Here is a 17,922-nt window from a genome sequence, read left to right on the forward strand (position 1 = left end):
CTTACATAGAGCATGTGTGGACTGCAAACAAGGAAAGGGCTTCCACGTTTCCACATTTGCTTCATTCTGCTAATTTAAGCATTTGAATTACAGACTCAGGGGCTATCCTGAACACTCAGGTACCCTATAGAAGCCTCACATGCTCCTAGTGAAAGCTCTGAGTGAAAAAAGTTACAAACCAACAGTGCCCTCCTACATCTAAAGCAAAGTGTGGAATGGAAGAGCTTGGAAAATCAGGCCTAATTTTTAATTTTTCCCTCTGGATAACTTCGGTCTCCCTTGCTTTGTAAAGCCTGTAGATCTGAAAAGAAAACAACAGGCAAAACACATCTTTCACCCTCTCTTCAGCGACACCAGCTATTCCCAGTGTGGACTATACATTCACTGGTGCAGGATTTACATGCAGGGCTGAGTGATACTGCTGGAGGAAAATGATCCCCACTCTCTCAGCACATCTAGTTAGGAAGCGTTGGTTAGAGCAGCTAGCACATCTTCCCCATTTGCTTCAGTTTTTCTGATGACAGCAAGAAACCTGTAAGAACTGTTTACACCACCTCAGATCTCACTGAATTTGCCTCCTCCCACCAGATATGCACAATTAGCAGCAAAGTCAATGATGCACTTACCAGCACTGGCCAAAATACAGCAACTTTGCGTTACTGGAAACTGTGTGCTGAAGGGAAACGCAGAAAAAATCTGAACACCTCATCCAGTGGTGACAAGTTTCACTCTGTCCTTTTTAGGCTCTTAATTTTATACATCCTCTATCCTGTTTTTGTTTTTGTTTTTGTTTTCATTCTCTGCTAACGACGCGCTTCACTGCCTTGAGGAAGGATGATTACAGGAAGCTGATGTAGTAATTCTCTGGCTCCCGTCTATCTCAGACAAGAACATACCAAAGCATTTCTCATGGTGTAACTCTTCCATGTTGACTATATTTGTTATTGGGTTTTCACTGTTTTCTACATCCGAATTTGTGCACATTTGGCGTGTGTTTTTCTAAGATAGTAAGATGAGAGAAACTTGCATCAGTTCTATCATTGTTGATCCATTCTTTGTTTTGTCTAACTTTGCTTCATTTCTTCTCCATAGTTCAGCAATCATCTTAAATTTGTCTATCAGATGCACATCTACAGGATCCTGCTATGTGACCCTCTACGTCATCCTAAAATAGTTAATCACATCAAGAGGTAATTTTGATTATGAGCCCCTCCATCACCAACCAACCACACAAGAAAAACAGTAATATTAGAAAATAAGTTCAAAAACTATAACCAGGCTCTCTCTCCTCCTTCTGCAGGGGTTATGTTCTGCATCCCATTGAGTATTTAAAGACTATTAAAATAGGAGATAGCCAGCAGCCCCCTGATTTCACTACTCATACAGAACTAGCTTCTATTTGTCAAGCAAAGTCATGATGGCATAGATTTCTGTCATTAAAATTAATCCTTGGGAAACTTTGTCATAATAGCTGCTAGGCTTTTGCCCGAAGGAAAAGGTTACCCTTCAACAGTGCATTCATATCCTCTTCATGCCAAGGCACCAATAGTATTACAATCACCATCATGACATCATCCATCAAGATTGGTAGCTAAGGCTCAGTCTTATTATACATTCAGTGTTGTGTCCTTTGTAAGGATAGTAAGTCTCTAATCAAAAGGAAGATCCTGCCGTCAGTCCCACGGTTTACATGAAGTACCAGGTCATGCTGCTCTGAACAACTGCTAAGGAAGTGTACACAAAACAAATTTTTTTGAAAAGATGTTCAAATTCCTAAAGGTTAAAAAGAAATCCCTGGATCAGCAGATCATAATCATATGTAGCACCACTTACCGGGCTAGAATCTAAACTATGCAACATGTGACTAAAAAGCATGTGGCTTTCCCAATGCTATTGCACTGGTGGGGTACTTGGCAGTATATACCAAACAAGTCAGGCAACTATACAGACTACTTCATTCCTACTCTGCAGAAGACCGTACCAAATACATCAAAAGAGATCAGTCTTTAACTTATATCCTAAGACAGAAGGTTTTTATTAATAAAACTCTTTCCTCGGAGTTAAATTCCATTAACCGTACTTAAGATGGAATTACTACACATCTTGCTTCCAGGCAAAACCTGACCATTCCACATGTGTTACAAATCAGTATCTCTTTACATTTATTGGTGTGCATAAGAAAGTCAAAGGATTTATTTTCAGATTCTGGCAAGTCAGGAATTTTCATGTTTGAGGAATTACATTGCTATCAATCTATTTCTATTTTAAACTTATGAATTTTCTTACCGAATAACCAAGAGATACATTTTTATATTAATCTCATTTCTCCATCTTGAAGTAAGAAGCTTATGTGGCATCATTTTTAGGGAAGAGAACTGTGATATACAAGATATTGTAAGGAAGAGTTTAAAGTCTTTTCCATTCTGCACCCCTTCTTCCCCCTGCATATTTTTTTAATCTTGAAAGCATTTCCTACTAATGCATGAAACCGCCATTATGCTGCATATGGTTTCTATTATCAAGTTTATAATGCTTTCAGGAATTTCTTTGATTTCTCTGGTTGTTACCTCATTCTTTTCATTCCTGATTGACACAGAAGCAGCAATTCAAGTTATTCCTAAGTATCTTTCTTTCATTATAAATCAATCTCCATATTTCTGTAGCATACCTCAAAATGGCCTGCCTTTACCACCCTTGTATGAATGAAGGCCTTGAATATTGGTTGATTATTATACTCTTCATTATATATTTGAAGATTATCTAGTTTTCTTAATTGAAGAACTAGATTTTACCCATTTAATTTACACATTGCACCCATGGATACTACACTTTTGCACCCATGGACACTAGACTTACACCTACACACCTAAATCAAGACCTGGGATTAGTGAGCAAATGTGTATAAAAAAATTGCAGAATGCTCTTCATACAGATGGGACAAAAAAATAATAAAATAAAAAGAAATAGGAAAAAAAAATCTAAAATTTTTGTTTTCAAAATTAGTGCAAGATGATCAGCTTTCGATGGCAGATTTCCAAATAATTACTAGGTCAATGGTAGCTGAATGTCTGACAATGTGACCACACAGAACTCTCCCAAGATTTCATGGGTAGGCCTGTTTCTACCCTGCAACAAGGTTTTTTTTCCCTACCATGCTCAGTGTGTGCCACTAGGCCATGGGTGGGTGCTGGCACAAGGGAAGGATTTACCATTGTTCAGATGGAAGCCATCATGTCCGCAGGAGGTTCTGCTGAAGGACTTCATGGTTCACTGCATGGGGCAAAGCTACCAGTGGAACACAGCACAAACAGAAGAAGCTTCACTTGGAAAATACAATTTATTCCACAGACTTGATTTTGAAAGATCAAAAAACAAATACTTAAGGACTGGAGACCGCTGTAGACATGGTTCAGAAATTATGGAGGTTGCATACTCTGTAGTCTTAGGGTAAGGGTATACGACAAAGGTATTCCACTTTCTGAAATAAATCAACCTTGTATCACCATGTTGCTTCAGAAGGTGCTGCATTTCAAATGCAAAGATGTATGGAAGAGGGTGGGGGGGAGAGAAAAAAATTTCACCTGATCATTTCTTCAGGCAATAACTTGAACAGTGATTTTACTGTTTTTACCCTTTAAATGTTGATTTTAACTGGATATGATATACTCAAATGTTCAAATCAACAGAAAAAAGCCATGCATGATTGCATTCTGGCAACTACATACAATTTCCCTGTATTACACAATCAGCTATTTCATACATGAAGCATACAAGAATAGACAAAGCCACCATGAATTTCCCAACGTTTTGTGTTTATTCTGTCCACAGATCAGTTGGTGCTCCCTGGCTAAACTGAAAGAACCAGACAAAAAGAAAATACCCACTGCATACAATTCAGGAAAGGAGATCACAAAGCAAAGCTTCTCCCCCACATGAAGTTCTGTGAGACAGTGAGCAGACAGCGAGTACAAAAACCTTTGGCCACGTCCTTGCTTCTTCTTTTTCTTCCCTCACTCCTAAAGATTGTCCAGAATTCTCAGAAACACCCAGAATACAAAAGGATTCTGTGGGACAAGGTATCTCCCCTGGACAGAGCAGTAGCAGCAGATGCTGTGTCTTCCTTCAGTATGGCACTCCCACTCCAGACTCTCCCTGCTTAATAGGGAACATCTACACAAGGAAAAAAAAACCTCAGTGTTTGCAGCCTGGCCACCAGTTTAGGAGGTGCCTGGCAAGCATCTGGCAGGCAGAGAGAGGACATTTAGACATATTTTATGGCTCTGATGGCTTCTTCAGAAGAGATCTTAATTGGAAACAATGGAAATATCAAGTAATTGCTATGCAAGGGGCCTTGGGATGTATGTTTTCTAGTGAATGTTCATCACCCTCGAGGGGAAGCAATAAAATCCACTGCCATCGCCTGTTTAGCAGCCCACTGGCAATATTCTTTTGTCAGCTTTAACTCCAGCCTGACTAACACACCAGTAGTCTTCTGTTCAGAAACTGTCATTAGCTTACAAAATGATCCATTTCAAACAGGTTTAAAGCCTGCTCTAAAGAGAGATACATATCCGAATTTTTGACAAGAGTTGAGAAAGAAGAGTGGTGAAGAAGGAACAGGCACCATCGAGACGCAACAATTCGAACAAAAGAGATCTCAAGATGTCGCACTAACACGCACGCACACAATCTTCCCCTTGATAGATTGCTTCCCCTCGGCAGAGGGAGATGCTTCAGGAGCCCGGGCACGCAGAGCACGCGTGTCTCCGAGACGGAGCCCGGCAGGGAGCACGTCCCTGCGGCGTGCCCGCTCCGCGGGGCTTCCTACTGCGGCACGTCCCGGCACCCGCCTCGCCCTCTTTGCTCAAAGGGACCCACCAAGGACCCCCTGCCCCCGTCCCCTGCCCGCCAAGGCCGCTGAGGAGCGGGGGCGGGTGTTGGAGCTCTGGGGCACCCCCGGGCGCTCGCCGGCCGCCGACCGAAACCCGCTGCGGGCGGGGAGGGGGCGGGCAGCACGGCCGGCCCTTTCCCCTTCCTAAATGCCAAATTTTGTGTCGGTGAGGTGAGGGGAGGACACGGGCGTGGGGGCACGGCTCCGCTCCGTCATCGCTCACAGTACCAGACGCCAAAGCTAAGCCAGGCGCAGCGCGGGGTAGGAAGGGCGCCGGGGTGCCGCTGGGTCAGCCCGATGAAGGAGGCTGGGTCTGGCGGAGGGCGGGTGAGGGGAAGCGCCCGGGGGTCGCGGCGCAGCGCGGAGCCTTTGTTCCGCCGCCGGCCCATCCGCGCCGCCGCCTCCGCGCATGCGTCGGCCACAGACAAAGGCGCGGGCAGGGCGGCGGGGGCTTTCCGCATCCCCCTCCGCCCGCATCCCCCTCCGCCCTCATCTCCCTCCGTCCGCATCCCCCTCCGCCCTCATCCCCCCTCCGCCCTCTTCTCCCTCCGTCCGCATCCCCCTCCGTTCCGCATCCCCCTCCGTTCCGCATCCCCCCGTCGCTCCGCATCCCCCCTCCGCTCCGCATCCCCCGCGCGGCGCCCACCCGGCGTGGCAGGAGGGTGGGGTGTCCCGGGGGTGTGCGTGTGTCCGCCTCCCTTTCCCCGGCGTGAGCCGCCACGCCCAGCTGAGGCGCGGGGAAAGCGCCCTGCGGGAGCCGCGTTTGAAAGACACGCGTGTGCGTGGGGGAGAGGCGACACGGCGGGTCGGGAGGGGAAAGAAAAGAAAGGTCGAGGGGAGTCGTAGCTTTCTTTGGTGGGGGGAAAACGGAAAGCCAGATGGGGACCTGTGGGAAGCGGGGGGCAGCAGTCGGTGAATATTCATAGAATAGGCACATCGGGGCGTAGCGCGGCGGGCGGCAGCGGCGGTTCCTGTCGTGTCTGACGGCGGGTCCGTGGCCCCTGCTCAGGCAGCCGAGCCCCCGAGCCCCGGCGTGTGCTGCTCCGCAGGGAGCGGCGCTTCAAACCCGCCGGCGCGTCCACGCGCACGCGTGACCGCGGAGGCAGCGCCGCTTCCTCGCCGCCTCGCCGGGGACAGTCGCGTTGTCGCCGGCCACAATGGGCAAGCGCCGCTTCCCCGCTCCTCGGCCTCCCCGACGGCCTCCGCACCCCGCGGAGTCCCCCACCAGCCGCCCGACCCCCCGCGATCCCCCTGCAGCACCGCTGTCCCCCGCCCAGCCGCCCTGCCATCTTCCTGGCGCCGTGCGTGCTCTTCTCCCAGCGCTTCCTTTCATGGAGAGCTTGGGGCATCTTCCTTTCTTTATTTTTTCTTTTTCCTCTTTTTTCCCCCTTAAATTACTATTATTAACTAAGCAGACTGCCTTTGGAAACAGGCTAAAAGCACCGAAAAGAAATTGGGCATAAACCACTATTATTCCCACCACACCCACCGCTACCCCCACCCTTCCCCAAGAGAGCCTTCCCGGGCATTTAAATCTCACGGAATCGCCTTCGGTCCGTTGTGTGCCTCGATCCCGCTCCCAGGTGGTCCCCTCTCGAGGAATCGAGCTCCTCGCAGGGATATTCCTAAAATGTGCCCGGCCAGGCGCCTCCCGGGCTGCTCCGCTTTCTCTGCTCTAACCGATTCACACGCACATCTCCTCTCCCCACAGTCGAGACACAGGGGAAGGGGGGAAAATGGTAAAAATGGCAAAGCTCTCGCGGGCTGCTGTGTAAATGGCGTAAGTGAGACACACGGCGTCTTACCTTTATGTGTTTTTCCTCTGTCCCTGTCGGTGTGTTTGTGAGCTGGGGTGTCACAAAGAGAGTCCCAGGTAGCCCAGAGCCCCCTCGCCTCGCTCGGAGCGCTGTGGCTCTCGCCCGCTCGCTCGCCGGGACTGGAGTGCCTAGTGCCTGCTGGAGCACTGCCGCCGCTACCGCGGCTGCTGCCTCTGCATTTCTCACTCTCTCCCCCTCCCTCTTTCCCTCCCTCCCCCCTTCCCTGTGACAGTCTGTGGGCAGTTCAAAAGCCACACGCTTTATTTATTTATTTTCCGGGCTGACGGGCGGGGGATGCGCTGCGCGGCGCTCGCGCTTAGGGGGCGCACGGACCCCAGGTTTAAATATCAGCCGCGCAGGATGCGGCGGGGGGGGCTGGATCGCGGGTCCGCGAACGCACCTTGCAGCATTACCCCCCCCCACACCCCTCAAAAAAAGGGAAGGAAGCGGCCAGCCTCCCTGCCCCGAGGAGAGCGGGCGCGGCGCGGGGCCGCACGCCGAGGTGCGGGAGCTCCGCGACCCTCCGCACCCGAAGCGCGGAGGGGGCGCCTGTGCACCATGGGGCGGAGGGTCCTTCCCCGGCAGAGCTGGGATGCTGCGCGGAGGACGGAGCGGGCAAGCCGGGCCGCCTGCCTACACCTGCAGCCCTCTCGGGGAGCGGGAAAGCCGCTTGCACGGCGGAGAGGGGCGGCAAGAGACTAAAAATTCCCGGGCCTGGATGAACTTGGCACGCTTAAGGAGAAGGTCTGCCGGTTAAACACAAAAGGCAGCAAAATAGAGGAGAGCAACACATTTCTCAGGAGAATGGATCTCTCCCGGGCGCTCCCGCAGTTGAAGAGCTGGCCTGAACGTCGCTGGGGCTTCAGGACTGGTATCGCTCCAGCTCTCCCCCTGTTTCAAAGCATCCCTGAAGCCGCCACAGCACAACCGAGGGTGCTGCCCGCACTTTCCCACCTCCCTCTTTTTCCTGCCTGGCTGTGGCGGGGGCCGGGTGCGCCCTGCTCCTTGCTCCGCGCCCGCTCCAGGCTGAGGGAGCCCGGCGGCGGCGGGTGATGCACGGGGCTGGGGCGCCCTCTGCTCCCCGAGCGGTGGCCGGGCCGGGCCGGGCGGCGGCTCCGCCGGGCGACCGGCCCCGGGATCCGCAGCCCGGGAAGGCCGGTGGAGCGGACCGTGGTGACGGCACGTCTTGGGGAAACCTCTGGCTCAAGGGGCGCGATCCGGCTGCGCTGGGGCTTCAAAGCCAGCAGCACCATCTTTCAGCAAGAACAATGGAAGCTATTTCCCATTTATCTGGGAACAAGGATCGAGTGAGACACGCGTAGTAGGCTCGTGATAAGGTCAAGTCCGGTTTGCGTTTTCGATGGGTAGGGAGCGAAAGGGGATCAGGGCGTGTGGAGAGGGAAGGCGCGGCGGCCAGGGCGTTCTTCTGAGGGCCGTGTTGTGCTGTGCGATGTGCGGTGAGAGGAGTCACGCACCACATTCCCATGAAGGGAAACTACCGGGCAATAAAATGCGTCTGAGTTTGTGTTTCACACCCCGCACCCTGCAACCTGTAGCTGTGCCGAGCATCCACCCAGCCGCTGCCGGGGCGGGAGGTCAGTCCGAAACGCCAGAGGAGAGGCTCAGGGACGACCTGGCAGTGCGGCGGGAGCCCCCGTTGTCCGCCCGCGGCCACACAAAAGCCCCGGGCTTGAAGGGAGGAAGGGAGGAAAGGAGGAGCACGCACACGGGGAGTTCACCGGGCAGGGACAATTCCTTATATTTTCGTGAGAGCGTTCGCAAGCCAGTCTTTTCCTCATAGTTTTATTTTATGGGGTTTTATTTCCCTAGCCCTCCTTCGTATCTCCGCGTTTTCCTGGTGGTTTAACCCTCGCTCTGCAGCCGACGAGGCGCAGAGCTCTCCATGCCACACCTGCCCGATGCATCATCCCACCCTCCCGCGGCGCGGTGCGGGCTGGCAGCGCCCTGCCGCAGCTGGGGGAGGGCAGGCGGGACCCCTTCCCCCCGCAACCCCGGCCGCGATACCTCTGCGCTCACGATAACGGGCTCGGGGGGCGGCTGCACCGCATGGGTGAGGCATGCAGCAGTCAGCGTTAAATTGTGTAATCGAGGAAAAAGAAGAAAGGGAGGGGGACACGCCCTGGCACGTCCTCGGCCGTCGGAGAAGGAGGTAGCTGCTCCCCACGGAGGCGAGTCGCGTCCCGACCCCGCGCTGCCTCCGCGTAGCCCGGGGGAGCAGGGGTCCGCCCGCCCGCTGTCCCCGGAGCATCCCTGCAGACGCATCAGTAACGCCGGCGCCTGCTCGGCGGTGGCGTGCTGCAAGGTCAAGGGAGAAAATCCCTCTCCTCAGTTTTATTTCTGAGCCAGGAGTATTTGGAGGCAGGGCTGGTGAGAAGTGAGAGGCAAGATGGGTCCAAAATTTAGCTATGGAGTAAAGCAGAGGCGGGCAGAACACAGCAACATGTCCACAGAATGGCTCAGTGAGGGGCTGAGAGCCTGAGCTGAGCTGAAATCAGTCCTGGACCATGGGTAGGACTCAGAGGGAGCCCCAGGTTAGGCTGGGCTGGGACGATCAAGGCTAACAGCGCCCATGAGGCCATGACATTCAGACTGTCGAGACTGTTGTGAAATTGCCCAACCACCACACAATTAGTGTGAAGCAATATTAGAGGGAAAGAAAGAGGCTGCTATTTAAGCTTGTGTTTAAATGTGGGCTTAGGCAATGAATGCTCACCTGCATGAAATCGAGCACTATCAGACTTTGTAATTGAATTACAAGTTACACAGAGTTCACAATATATCTCAGAAATAAAAGTGTGGTCTGAGTCATTTGCTTGGAAAAGCCTGTAAAGCTAAAAATGGCACAGAAATAGTCATTGCTACTATCAGTTTGTGAGGGGTTTTGATCCTTTTACTGTTTTCAGCAGCTAGAGGGTCGAGATGGTAACCATAGTTTACCAGCTATTATTCTTTTAAATACACACCTACATGCTAAATTATGTATTTTATAAAAGCTAAATTCAAATTTGGTTAAATGCTCATTTCAGTTACTCAGCAGCATCAAGGTAAGATATGTATCTTAATGTCTTGTTTAATAAAAGTAATACTTTTAGGCAAATGGGTATTCTAAACAGCCTTTGAATATCTTTGTCTTAACTAAGGGTGTGTAAGGTATTTTTTTTCTTCTGAAATGAAAAAAAAAAATGGTATCTGGAAGAAGAAAAAGTGCCAAACAGAGACACCTGCAAAAAGATGAATAACCAGGTCTGTTGTGGAAACAGGCAAGTCTTGGCCCTTTTGTGTAATTAACAGCCACTTTCCTGAAATCCACACTGTTACTCTGCTTTGACAAACACCCAAGCTACCTCCATCTTCTTAGCCAGCTCTTCCTGTTACTTCTTGTCACTTATTGTATCTCAGTGTTCTTCCCTCTAGCTTCAACATTTTAGGCCCAGCCTTGTTCAGCCCTGTCTCTCTTACAGGTGTCACCTGCTGTCGTATTTCCATCTTTTCCAGAAGGAAACAAATCCAATCGTAAATACTCTTTAATCTCTAACTTTCATTGTTTGTTCTTCTGATTAATAATCAAGTCTTTGTTCTGTAATTATATTAGGTCTGACAAGAACCACAAGCCACAAATCTCTTAGCCCAGCATTTCCACAACACAAGTCCACAAGCCCACCTCCCATCTCCTTCCACCCCTCTGCCTCTATCCCTGCTACCCACAATTCCGTTTTTTTGTCTGATCACTCTTTGGACTTTTTCCTCAGAAGAAGCTAGGATCAGTAAGGAGTACCTGTGCTGGGGTAGCAGGGGAGCTTTCCATTTTGCTCCATAGAAAGAAAGAGATGACCAGCAAAAAAGAAAAAAAAAAAAAAAAAAGAAAAAAAAAAAAAAAGAAGAAGAAAAAAAAAAACAACAAAAAAAACAACAAAACCCATCAGGTTAAAAACCTCACCTGTGCCCCTCTTTGAGCTTTGCAAATGAAACTTCCTCGCACTTAAAATCACAATAAAACAGAAGCAAATCCAGGCTTCTTGCAGCTCAGAGGGCTTTCCAAACCTTCCAGCTCCGGCTGCAGGAAAAGCCGCCTCCACCCCGCGCCCCTTCCTCCAGCTGCTGCCCTGTGCTCTCCTATTCCCGGGTTTACACCACAAGAGGGAGCATTTTGTTCAGTTTACTGGCAGGACCTGGTTTTCCCGGTATCCAGGCGAAGAGAACAACCGCAGATTCCCGTATGTGGCAATTTTTCCCAAGCCCGTTTACCCCATAAGCGTGTTCGTAATGATGGGGTTTCACCATGCTATGCAAATTTTAGCTATTTCTTAATATTATTATTAATGTAAAGTAAATTTTATAATGAATATCTAAACTCTAATTACAGTTTAATTCCCTGTTGATTCTCTTGGTTATATAGTCATTCTTTTCTGGGGCAAATGCAAGAAGCTAATGTAAGACATATCTAAAATTTTCTATTTTCAGTGGATATTATTGTCCTCTCCTATATAACTACTAGCTACATAAATTTCAAAAATTGACTGCAATGGCATAGGCAGACACAAGGTATTATTTCATAAATTTGCAGGCAAAGCACATAAAATGAAGAGCTTTGATCAAACCCCAAAATAACAACTTTGATAAGTCACTACTGAAACACCTCAATCCAAATTTAAATCCTGACGTAAAGACAGATGCAAGGCCCTGATAACATTTTAATCTGAACAACCTAAAGTCCTATGGTGGTTGGCGTATGTGAGTCTGGTTTTACTAGACTGGTTCTGTTCATACCATAAGAAGCGGTGCTTCATGCCTACAGCCAGGTAGGGATATGTGGATTGTGAACCCTCCTTTACCCCAACATTTCTGGCTTCAGCTCAACTTATAACACAAACCATATGTGCCTCCCAGGAGGTCCTGCACTAGCCATCGATTTTAAAAGGTTTCTCTGCTCCACTGAAGTCTGCATGCAAGGTTTTCCAAAGATGGATATATTTGCTGTTCTGACAGTACAATTATGTGGGTTATTTCTGTCTCTTACCCCAGTTATCCTAAAGAGTTAGAGTTACTTTTGTGCAAAAGAAGCAAATGTGTTCAGCTATCATAATCTTCCCTTACAATTCATTCATGACAGGCTTCTCCATTACTGCCTATAGGTTCAATCTCGGATTATTTGCTCCATTTGCACTGGCACCGAAGAAATAGCTGAATAAGGTATTCACTGTTTGGCTTCTATGGCCACAAAAATGTTTTTCAGTTAACAGCTGGAGCGATCATATCAATGTCTTGATAGTAATCAGAATTGGCTTCTGCTGTTTTATTCTGTGTTCTCATTCAGCTACAAGAATGTCAGTAATGCAGGAGCAAATGCACACCTGACTGAATGATCTAACTGATGTGGCAGCTACCTACAATGTACCTGCTAAAAGGCAGGAGAAGTGAGTGCACAGAAAAGAGTATTAAATACCCTCAGAGAAGAAAAACGTAATTCTTTGCTCCAGTACTTGGTGGTCTTATCTCTGTGATGAAGGATGCTTGCACACTTACTGAACTAAAACATTATTCTGTTTGAAACACAAGTTTTTTGATTCCTACCTTGAGAGAGAACTCCTGGTTGTGAACCCCAGCACCATGGTTCCAAAGACACTGTCAGCCCTGACAGTCCCTGCCAAGCCTCCCCTGGGACTTTGGCCACGCCTGCCCATGACCCAGTACCCTATTCCAGCTCAGCCCAAGCCATCAGTCCCTATCCCAGCTACACCACTCTTGTCCTTGATCCCATCCCTGTCTCTGACCCTATCTTCTTCTGACTGAAGCTTCTGGATGGACCCTGGGTCTGGTTTATCTCCTTGTCTTGCCCCTCTCTCAGCTCCTGGCTTCTCCTCCCTTGTGGATTAGCCCTGTGCTTGTTGCTCAGTGTGGAATTTTGGTGAATCTAAACTACTACACTCTGCAATATCTCACTTGTCACAGGGGCCTGCTGGCACCTCAATTAGCTGTGTAAAGGCAGCACAACATGCAGTTTTCTTGAGCTAACTCCAGCTTAAGCCATTTAGTTTACCTGACATACTGCTCCTTGGTGAAGGTACTTGTGACATTGGTACCACAGCTCAGCTTTTGGATTCAAGCTGGGTCACATGGGGCCACTTGAGCATCACCTACATCTGTACTCTTGCAAACACAGTCTTATAAGTAAAACTCCTAACAGTGTCAGTATTACCCTTGAGTCAAAGCAGAGAAATGAAAAGATGGACAAATTTTTCTGTCAGGGGCAAATATTCCTGAGAGCCAGCTGTTGTTGCCACTGTTGACATCACTCCCATCCTGGAAGCTGACTGTGGGAAACCCTGGGGGCTCATTGTAGGAGATAAATTTATAGGATCCTTTGGTTTTCTTTCTATTGTTTTCCTACTGCTTATAAACTTATTTTGCATACCTTACCTGTCCTTTCCCACCCTCTCACAATGAAGGGTATCTCTAGATTAGTAACTGACTGAATTGAGGTGTTCTGGGAATCTATAGTGACTGAAGTGGGCATGGAAAAGAGTTTAAACCTTCATAAATGACAGCAGCTCTAGTCCTATACCTATACAGACACCTTTCTCAATCCCCTTTATTCTAGTGCCTCTCCCAGCTTGGAGGCACTAGATTTAAAGCTGTTTCTTTATTGTGCTATTTGTGCCAACAGCAAGCTGCAAATGGCTTGTGGAGAGTCAAACAACTACAGCTGAGGAAGCTAAAGCTAATAATATTTGTAAATACTGAGATTGAAGTGGCTCCCCCAGAAAAATGGTCAGATTGTACTTATGCCTCTAACCCATTATTCCTCTACTAACAGCATGTCCATAGAGTTGATGAGGACAGTCCTGTGTGCAAAAACACTCCTCTGCTTCCAGTCAAGAGCCAGTTGTGGAGATTTCTCTGAAATCAGAATGTTAGCAGTAGATGGTCACAAAAAGGATCTGGTGCTTCAGACTACCAAAAGCAAGTGTGAGCAGCTATGTCGTAAGTTATGCACCTCACACCTAGTGGACCTGTCTTTTCACACCAGACATGGGTACATTCTCAGAGCATGGGCCATACATTCAGCCACAGGATTCTCCATGTTGGAGCAAGACAGGCTGTCTGCTTCCTGAATGCTTCTTTGAAATGCTACACTACACTGATATTTTTATTTTCACATTTTTACATGCCAAGTTTAGTTATAAGAGAGGATGGGTGAAAGTAGTTGAGCTTTAAATAAGCCTCATAATGTGCACTACCAGCTGTTTGTAGCTGAATGACAGAGAGCCTGTAGCCAGGCTATACCTTTGCCTTTATTGGGTGAATCTAGTGGATGCTACAAATGAAAGAACATATGGGGATTCCTGACATATGGTAGGATCAAGGTTGTCACAGTACATAAATCTAACACTAAAACACACAAAATAATTCAAGATTTACTGAAAAACTTCTGAGGGAAAAATTTGAAAGCCAGTGGGATCTGTGGAGATGCAGAAGCTGATAACTGACAGAGCACAGAAGTATCAGACATTGCCTGCTTTATCAGCCTCAGTTCATTGACCAGTGTAACTGGACAACTTCAGGTAGTAGAAGCAGATGCTGCTTTTGCTTGCCCAGCAGCTCCTATTTGTTTAGGGAGTGGTAGCAGCCTTGGTGACAGGCAGGGCTGCTGTTGCCACCACACTGTCATTCTGTCCTTCACTGAAGATCAGGTAATTTTGGTAACAGCCACTCAGACCATGCAAACAGCACCTCCAGCTTCTATTCAGTGAGTTAAAAAGCTGATAACTTTCCAATGGGACAAGGATGGTATTATCTTTTTTCATCAAAATCACTAAAAGAGGCATCACTGCTGGTAGGTCTGACACAAAACTCAGAGGACAAGCCACTTGTTGGAATGGAAAGTTTGAATTTTCTGCAAATATTTTCCAAGTGTTCTTTCTGGAACACCATCATTTCCAAGATGGTGAAAGTCCTGAGCACCCTCCAAAAGAGCTGTGACCAGCAGTTCATGGCATGACCTTACAGTCTAGACTTCCTCAGCATGGGATTTTTGTGAAAAGGAATATGGTTTTACTTCTGGTCAGTCAAGTTCACAGATTCCAGCTTGTATTAACCCCATCTGCTCTTTGGTCTTAAGCAAACTTGTGTGTTTTAATTCATCAGTCAGGATAACAAGGCTAATACCACACCTGGAGGTAAGTGCCAGTTCAGTAGATGTGTCTTGGGTTCCATGAGCTGCATAATCTTGAGGCCGAGCTGTTAACAAACAAAATCTTTTTTGGTTACTACTCAAATCATTAAAGGGTTTTTGCTGCAAGTATGGTTGCCACTGCATTAGCAGGAGGGCTTTCAGGCAGCTATTTATTTGAACTGGGAAAATGAACTGGGAAATGAGAGCACAAAACAGTGGCCAGTGAACTATGAATTATTAGAGTTTAAGAGATGTTTTAGCTCTTGTTTTTACTCTCCCTCTCCACTCTCTCCCCTTCCTACCCTTACAAATCAATACTTTGGCTCCTTGGCAGAGGTAGGTAGAGATGGTAGTTTATACCGTCTTTCACCAATGCAAAGGGAATGTAAGGGATCTGCAGGAATTCATAATGTGAGTAAAATCGAGTCAAAATTCACTGAAAATCAAGTCACAGTCATCTTGCTTTTCAGTCTTCCATCTGCACAGTCTGTCCTGTTGCAGTGTGGGGCCAGTTTTCCCAGTCATACACACCCGTGTGCTGTAGGTCCTATCCAAGGCAAGCAGAGCAGTAAGGCTGTGGTGCTGGCTAGGCTGCTCTACAGTGTGAGGATCATAAACAGCATAAGCATGGGTGATCCCCCTGCAGTGGGAATAACAGAGCCTAAGAGACAACAAGGCCAGGTTTAGTGGGGGCTGTATCCCTCTGTTGCATTGGTAGCTAATGGCTGTGATCTTGGTTCAGTCACCTCCTGCTGCTTGTCCCAAAGTAGCCAAATGACCAAAATTATGCACCAGGGATGAAATACACTGCCAGAACTGCATCTAGAGCAGATTTCATCCTTGCAGAAGAGAAGAAGGGTATTGGAGGGGGCTATCATATCAGCTCAGGAGGAAGCTAACCTATACACGATTTTTGGCATGGAAGTTGCCAATACTAAGAATAGAAATCCTTACTGTTGCACATAGAAGAAAAAGCTGACCATGGTATTTTGGGCTAGTCATATTCTGAGAGAACATTGGTTTTCCAGAACAGATGCAATAGGCATACTTTTGAGGATTTCATGGTGAATTTGCAGTGATGTGCAATGAATGCATAGACATGTGCATGTTCTGAAGCTCCAATCTTGTTCAGTCTAAAATTTACATCTGGTTTTCTTGTTCTGCCACTTCTACTCAATGTCTGATTGTTTTGTGTGCTGAAGTTGGTCATGTCACAAAGTAAATCCTCTTACCTTCTTTCTTTGCATATTGTTTTTTAAAAGCCTGTTTTTTAAGAAAAAGTATATCCTGGTCTAACTAATTAGGCCTATGAGCAAAGATGAAATTCAATAGTAGAGGACAAAATATAAGCTTTCCCATGTTGCTTTCGCAACTGCTTTCTTCTATCTGTAGAAGCAAATACTTGCTAGCCTTTTCCATAGAACTTTGGAAATTTTGAAATTATTTGCAAAAATTACCAGTTACAGAGTTGGCATTTCTCATGGAGGAAAAAGCCTGTAGCCAGAAATTTTTAACAGTCATAAAGCAGTTTAGTCACAAAAGCCACAAGATGCCCCAATCAGACAAAGAAATAGGAAGCTTGAAGGAAGACTGGCTTCTCCACCTGTTCCCTGTAACCATTGACATTTTTAAAGCTGCTTTCAGCACAAAATGCATAGGCACTTGAAGCTGGTACAGCTCATTCCCAATACAATGCAATGAATGACAGATGCTGAAGTTTTGCCTCTCCTTCCAGCCTTCTGCTGAGGATAGAACAAAATTTAACGCAGTAAATAGCAGGAATGTTGAGCTCACTACAAGGTCATTGGCCTGTAAGGAATCATAGGAAGAATATACTTCAAGCTCCTGCACTGTTATGGTACAAAGGCTGAACCAGACTCTTTTTATCACGGTATACTGAAGTTGATGTTGTAAACAAAAATTACATGTCAGCAGTTTGACTACAGGTTGCTTTCCATTTGATTGCTTAATTACCAGTTTCTGGATTTATGTGCAATCAAATTTTATTGATTACTGAGACCTTTCAAAATAAAGTGTTTGAATATAATATTTCCTCTTCTCTCTCCAAACAACTCTAAAAAATCTACTTTGAGACAAAAGGGGGAAAAAAGGCCGTAAATTGAAATTATTTCCTTACCAAGAAGTTTTTCTTGACAATCTGAATTGTATATCTTTCCCTGATACTCAGTCCAGTAGCAAAATTGACTCCTTGAAATGCCAGATTTCAAGACTAGAGACACATCACAGCATATTACAAGACCTGCTTTGAGGAGTTACATAGTCCCATTTTCTGCTTAAATCAGGGCAATCATTAATGCTTTATTAGGCCTGCCATGGCTTCATCTGCAGATGTCTTGAAAATCTCTAAATTTCAAGACTACAGCATCTTTCATAGCTTCTTCTGGTGCTGCATTACCATCTTGGTGAATAATGTTTTCCTGATGTCTTATTTGAACCTCCTAAGTCACAAAATGTGTCCCTTTCTCTTGTCTGCTTTGTGCTTGCTACTGGAAGAAGAAATCTGTGTCATCTTTATAACTTTGCTTCATGTTATAGGCTGTTCAATCTCTCTTTTGTCTCCTCCTTACAAATTTAAACAAGCCCACCTCCCTAAATTTTACTTCACAGTTATGTGTTCTGTGTCCCTTGCCACCTTGGTAACCTTTCTACAAGACCATCTCCCTCGTGAAGTGTCCCAGAGCCAGACATGTTAGTCCAGCTGTGGTCTCCCAGGCAGCAGATTAAAGCAAGGAGTAACTTGCCTTGATCTGCTGGTCATGCACCCCTTAACCATTTGATTTATTCATCGTGGGAGCAACACAGTTGTCACATGTTCAGCCTGGCGTCCACGGTCATACCAAATAACGCCTGTAATCCCAGATCTTTATCAGTGAGACTGCTGTTCTTCCAGGCAGTTCCCTGCTAGTAATGATACATTGGGTTATTCTGCCCCAGGTGTACTTGTCCTTACTGAGTCCAATTTTCTCAGGCCACTGCGAACCTGTGAAGAACTGTGAAGT

At 47.0% G+C, this 17,922-nt stretch overlaps 1 protein-coding gene across 4 annotated transcripts in view; it reads right to left on the bottom strand.

Moving 5' to 3' along the window:
- BASP1 (brain abundant membrane attached signal protein 1) overlaps nucleotides 1–6,907 on the bottom strand; it is a 50,722-nt gene extending 43,815 nt beyond the window's left edge. The window contains exon 1 of one of the 4 annotated variants that reach the window (XM_058833342.1): nucleotides 6,697–6,907. The gene's annotated coding sequence lies outside the window, so the exon portion shown is untranslated. Of the gene's footprint in view, nucleotides 1–626; nucleotides 691–5,537; nucleotides 5,599–6,431; nucleotides 6,495–6,696 lie in introns of those variants that run through there. The other 3 variants (XM_058833345.1, XM_058833346.1, XM_058833344.1) reach the window with 3 other exon arrangements.
- Nucleotides 6,908–17,922: the final 11,015 nt, after the last annotated feature.

Source organism: Poecile atricapillus, chromosome 2, assembly GCF_030490865.1.
Source record: "Poecile atricapillus isolate bPoeAtr1 chromosome 2, bPoeAtr1.hap1, whole genome shotgun sequence".
NCBI classification, from domain to species: Eukaryota; Metazoa; Chordata; class Aves; order Passeriformes; family Paridae; genus Poecile; species Poecile atricapillus.